General features: G+C 43.8%; 1 protein-coding gene across 6 annotated transcripts in view; it reads left to right on the top strand.

Annotated features, from left to right (window-relative positions):
• Window positions 1-303: 303 nt before the first annotated feature.
• The window catches only part of znf609b (zinc finger protein 609b), a 32,614-nt gene continuing 26,618 nt past the window's right edge, over window positions 304-6,299 (top strand). For 2 of the 6 annotated variants that reach the window (XM_077023762.1, XM_077023767.1), the window contains exon 1: window positions 358-812. The gene's annotated coding sequence lies outside the window, so the exon portion shown is untranslated. The other 4 variants (XM_077023766.1, XM_077023763.1, XM_077023764.1 and 1 more) reach the window with 4 other exon arrangements.

The raw sequence follows: 6,299 nt of genomic DNA, 5'->3' as shown, positions 1-6,299 counted from the left end.
AATACTTTCATAGTAGCCTAATATTCTTTAAAAATAAACATTTAGGATGTTTAATATACAATATACAGGCAAAGTATATGTTAAGGAAATGAATGCTGCTTATTTTTGTTCAATAAAACATTTCAGCTCTACCTCTACATGTTTCACTCTGTGTTTTATACTGATCTACTGATATCTAACCTATGAACTGACAAACATAAATCATTATAGCCAATGATAAATCTATGAAAGTGATGGTTTTTCAACCACCATATGTCTGTAGTCCTCAAAACAGATCCGGCTGCGAGACGTTCAACTGCTCCAGTTTCCGGTTCTTATCGCGCACCACTTGCCAATCCAGACGGAATCTTCTCCTGGATTTCACGGCGCTTCACGCCGTCGTTTAGTTACATTGTATCCCCAGTGCTGAACGAGACGGAGGATCTAAGACTCACTACAGACTAAAAAGGTGGAAAAAAATTTAAAAAAGAATTAATTCACCCGACGAAAGAGCGTGTCACAACGTTGGATTTATCGTCTCGGAGCCTTTTTACGAGAGATGTCTGATTCCAGTCTGAGACTGCGACTCCACCATGCACATTTCAGACAGTGTTTCCATGTTTGAACGGGGATCCTAGAGTGTGATGGCTGCAGTCCAGCGAATTGCTGGCCTCCCCTTCCTCTAGTTGCTGGATGTCTCGGGAGTACCGTGGTTGGTGTTTTTTTTTTCGTGGATCTGTAACAACCCTAATGTCCCCTTTACCCACATCTATGGAATGTACATAAGTGATCCCGGGATAGGAGTTTGCAAGTCGGGAGGGAGGGGGGTGCGGGTGAGTAAAAGCCGATTCTTTTGCAGTGTCCCCCTTTTTTTCTTTTTTTTTTGCTCGGTTTATTTTCGTTTACGGGGCTCCGAGAGCTCGACGGGCCGGGCCCCCGAGCTCGACGTGCTCTCCGGGGCAGGTAGCGGTCCGCCGGACCGAGCTGAGCCTGCGAGCCGGAGGCTGGGCGAGCGCCTCCCCGCTAGCCGCGTTAGCGCCACTTGCTCGCACATGTTTATTTTTTCTGGTTTCCAGTCTTGGTGCGGTTTTAAATTTTAAAATTGGTGTTGGCATTTTTTTTAAGTTGTACGTATAAATACAAATATGCGGGTCGAATAAAGCGTGTGTGAAGGCCGCGTTGAAGTGGTACAGACGAGTTAATTAGGTGTGAAGTTTGGATTTTGGAGTTTTTTTTGTCTAGCCAGCAGGTCGCTAGCTCCGCCTGCTACAACAATAATGTGCGACTCGGGCAACTTCAATTTTTCATCGACTAATCGCCGTGTAACTTTCTCGGTTGATGGATAATAGTTGACGACAGCACGAAATAACTAATTTAAATACGCCCTAGACCGTGTTTAGCTCGTTTCGAAGCTAATTGCGTGAGGTAAAACTTTAGCCACGTCGGAGCGCAAACTGTCAAATGTGTTTTAGCAACACACGCTAGCTAGCCTGTCCAGGCTAGGCGGATGTCAGGCTGTTTTCTCCTCACTTGTATGTCGAGACAAACGACTTTAGACTAACCAGCCAGTTAACACGACAAACTAAATATGTCGTGGTGTATCGTTCGGAGCGATGTGTCCCGAGGATTTGGGTCTCCACGGGCGTTAACTGTGGAGCTAGCTGCCCGGCTAACGTCGCCTCACGTCGAGGACCAACTCGCCCGGAGTAGCTAACTAGCATAGTGAAGCTAACTCGGACCAAGTTGACCTACGTAGACGGAAACGTTGTATTGGATAAAACAATGGGCTGGTTATGTTTGAGTTTCGGGTTTATTTGTGTATTTAGACAATTCTGTCCGATTTACTCATACAATTAAAGCTACAAATGGCAGTGGCGTGTGTGTATGTGTGTATTTCAAGCTAAGGCTGTCCGATTAATCGGTTGGTTCCTCAGCATCGGTTGGTTCCTAGCGAACTGGGTCATAGGTGGTTAATTATGTCCAGCAGTGTGCTGCTGTTGCACAGCAATAATGATGAAACCAGAATTCCGCATGGATCTAAATAGTTTTTATTGTGTGGACTCTTGGTGGTGGCAATGTAGTGGATAGTGGCATTGGTTATCTCAGTGGGTTGTATGGTGCAGGTTTGTCAAGTCTAAGGGAAGTAAAACTAATTTGCGCTTAGTGACGTTTAGTTTCTTTTTTTGGCCGTGGCTAGTGATCTTTGTGGCATAAACAACAGCTTGATAGCTTCCTGGCTTTGTTAAAACAATTTCAAGGGCAGATAATGCCTATCCAATCCAAAAGCATTGGTCTCACACACAAACACACACACAGAGGCTATATACGTGTGTGTGTGTATTTATATGATATATAATCTCACAGAGAGAGAGAGACTTAAGACATACTGTCCCTCTGGCACTGTAGACTATAGGAAGTATACTGATGATTCTTAGTTCCCATTGACTGCTTTGTGAGTGTTAATATGAAAACTACATTTAGGTAATTTTATAGACAGCACTGATCTTGTTGGCCCATAGTACTGCGTCACTTCACTGGTGTACATTCTGTAAACAGTTTTGTCCACACAGCAGTGTACAGGCCTGGCATCTTCAGTATAACCACGAAAATGAGAATTTGTCATAGTCTGCTGGTCTTCAACATGATTGCCCTGACTGTTCTCTTTGGAACACCTCCAGGTGTGCAGCATGGACTATGGTGTAAGCAGCAGACTGGCCAAGGTTAAGGGACAGCTTTGGTGTTGCTGCTCTGTACGTGAATGTCTGCTTTGGCAATCTATTTATATTTGTTAAGAAACAATAGATAAATTGTGTCTAAGTGTCACTAAATTACACTCACTAATTGGGATTTATCCCCAGAGCTCCTGTGGCTGCTCTGGTAGTTATGTGTAATAAATGTGTTAAATACTACCTACACACTAACCCTACACACTTATCAGGCAATAAACACTAAGCAGACCGACTCTCAAGAGCATGTGAAGACTAATGCAAATCCATGGGTTGCCGTAACTGGTGCACCTTTAAGCTTGTCCCCCATCACTTGACATAAAAGCCCCTAGTGTGTCGACTTGTGTAACCATTATTGTCATAGTAATTGACAGAGCTGCACATACCAACGTATTTCATAAAACATTTAGTGAAAGAATTTCTGCAATTCGTTATAGAGCTGTTTGTTTAGTATAGCGCAATCTTTAAATACGAATGTTTGATTCTCATGCAGCTACTAAATGAAATGCATTAGCCTAATTATGACCTTCACTGATGAGCAAATTACTGAGGCCAGTGCCTTGGCAACCATTAGATTATTATACGAATGATTGCTTGCTACAAAACTGAGGTTAAAATATAACACCTCATTTACATGTGCTATTAAACGGCATTCTCAATCAGATCTTACATAAGATCAGAGGTGGATATGCACTAGAAAAACCCCACAAGTCTTTTAATCCATTTGCAATTGGATCTCTAACTTCGTTTGCGAATGAGTCTGGCTTTCCACCGATACAGGCTGTCAATCATTGGTTTCAAGTGTTGGACACATTTACACATACTCATGATGCCATGGTGTGCTACTTCTGTTTGGCTGTTTGAACTACTAGGGGTGTCCCTGCCAGAATAACGGCTGACAAGTTAACTCGGTTATCAGAGTGTGTCCTGTTTCTGATGTTGTATTGATTACTTTACACCAGCAGTCAGTCGGAATCTGAAAACGTATAGCCTGCAGCTTTTGTTCATTAACGGTAAGAAAAAAATCCCAGCTGTCATCTGGTGGAACCTCAAACATACTCTTAAAGGTGCCCTTTTATTATAAGGACATTCTATTCCTAGATTTGTAACATTACTCATATTATTATTCTTAAAACTATTACTGTAAATGTTGGACATATGTAAGGTAAATAAGGAGATGAAATGATTAAAACACATTCAAAATTGTAGTCAAGTTCACATTTTCAGTTTTTTTTTTGGGGGGGGGGGGGGCTCTCTGCTTTTGCACCTGATGAAGAACGTCTGTCCAAAACCTGTTTATTTGACTTTGTATACTTCACTTTCATTACAATTTTGCCTGTGTCTACATCTCTTACTGTGGTTACTCACCTGGAGTCTTTATGCCTGTACAGACACATTACGCCTACATCCTCCTTGCTTCATTTGGACATCAAGTCTCTAAACTACACAATGTGTGAGATTTTTTGCTAATAAAAAATAAAGGCAGTCTTCACATGCCTAATGGAAGTATCTAAATTAGTAGAGAGAATCAACTGCCTCATTTTCATTTGTTGCAAGACATGGAAAAACCAAGATGGCCCAACGAGACAGCCTCATAAAACCTATGCAAATAAGGGCATTTTTTCAGTTATTTATGGGCCTTTTTTATTTAAACGCCTGTAGCCTTGTTTGTTTTGGGTACAAAAGTCACATCACATTTGAATGCTCTGAAAGGTGCCAGCTCCTGCCTTCTGTTGGCGCCTTTGTTGTGCCAGTTATGTGGGCAGTGCCTTGGCAGCAGTAAGCCAAGAGTAATTCCACCATTGATCCCTTCCATCTCAGGCTGGTCGTCTTTCAGTAGGCGTGTAGCCTACTGGCCTGACCGTGGCCACGCCCTTCCCTCTTCATCACTTTGAGAGCTTCTGTCCGGCTTTTGCCCGTGTGGTTCCCGTTACATTTTTTACTAGAGCTCGTCACCGCTCCAGTGTGTCGCCTGACTGTGGTTGACGTTCTCCCCGTCCTGTGTCCCGCCAGCGTCTGAGACATCGGTCTAGAGTCAGTGGGGAGCGAGGCCTGCATCAGGCTTGAACACGGTGCTGAAGCACCGTGTTTGGGAAATGCTTTGATGTGAGCTGAGAGGGGTATGACCTGACTAAACCACACACACATAATCTCCTCTCACCTTGAGTACTTGAGTGCAATACTAGTAAACATCCATTTGCACTTTTGCCAAAATATCTAAATTTATTTATTTGTGTTTTTAAGCTAAATTCTGTAAAAGTAATGCAAATGTTGCATTTTATAATCGAGGAGACCCCCCCCCCCCCCCCTAGAATTATTTCAGAAGGCTGTACTAAATGCAGGAAAATGCTAGTCCCTGCAGTGTTTTATTGTATTTCAGTAAGTTGTTTTTCTGCCAGTGGATGTGTTGTGCCTTGATGTCATGCCAGTCAACTACACACTTTAGCATTCAGTGATGATCTCCCCCACCCCCTGTTATTCCTCCGCTTGGTCTTTGAACGCCATTCACAGCGATTTAAGAGGAAGCTTGTGGGATTCAGCAAGTGTCAGTTTCTGATAGTGGGATTATAAAGTGTGCTGTACACCACAGCATGTCTCCAGATGTTACAAACGCTGTCCGACCTCCCTCGACTCATATCTAGAAGGGCAGCTGCGGTTTTAAGTCTCATCCACTTTGAAGGGGTGACCATCTGTGAGCAATCAGATGACGGCTCTTCGGTGGAGTTTAACTCTTAATGAATCACTCGGGGGTTTTGTGTCTTGGCTTTCGTAGACCTGTTGTTCAGGGGCTGCGCTTGCTGTGGACGGAGGCCGCTGTGCTTCTGCGGGGAGAAAAGAACGATGTGAGTATTAAAAGGGAAAAGAAGGACGTGGTTTGGATGATATCATGAGATCGACCAGTTAGGCTGCGGGCAGGGAAGGCCGGCGTGCCGTGTCGAACAGGAGCGCTGGGTGCGGAGATGTGGACTCCGTCCGGGCGCTTGTCGTGCGGAGCTCTGCGGATGTGGAGCTGTAAGTGGTGATACAGTAACTGGAAAATGATGTCTTTGACGCTCGTTGCCTGCTCTCTGTCACCGTCTGGGGTGATGGATGCACTGTAGTAAACATCAAAAGACATGAAAGGGTCTAATGTCTCCAAGCTGCTAAGAACCTATGCGGAACTATACGTTCATGCTACTTCAGCCCCAAAAATGTTGTAATTAAGCTGATCATTTAGACATCTGGGCCGGGTAAACTTTTATTGATCAGAACACTTGCTTTAATGTGTTTTTACCTTTATTTGCCCCTGCAGGCTAAGGACAAATGCCACAGACGTCAGTGTTAATTATTTACAATGAGTGGGGTCAAAGGGCGTGCTCCAATAGCTAGGGTTAGACTTTCAAGCTTTATCCCGCTAAGCCGCCCTGAGCTCGCTGGCCTGTGAAGAAGCATGGCTAGCTCAATTAGTTTATAGGCACCAGTCTTCCACTAAGCACCCGTTTCCCCCGAATGACCGCCCATCCCCCACATGGTCCTTTCTCTTCCTCTGTTCATATCAGTTCTTATTTTTTAAGTTTTTATGCTTCTCTGCTTTTGGTTATACTGCTGTTTTTG

This window comes from Brachyhypopomus gauderio, chromosome 12 (genome assembly GCF_052324685.1).
Source record: "Brachyhypopomus gauderio isolate BG-103 chromosome 12, BGAUD_0.2, whole genome shotgun sequence".
In the NCBI taxonomy this organism is placed as follows: domain Eukaryota; kingdom Metazoa; phylum Chordata; class Actinopteri; order Gymnotiformes; family Hypopomidae; genus Brachyhypopomus; species Brachyhypopomus gauderio.
The sequence above is the reverse complement of the archived record's forward strand: the minus strand, read 5'-3'. Positions and strand labels throughout refer to the sequence as shown.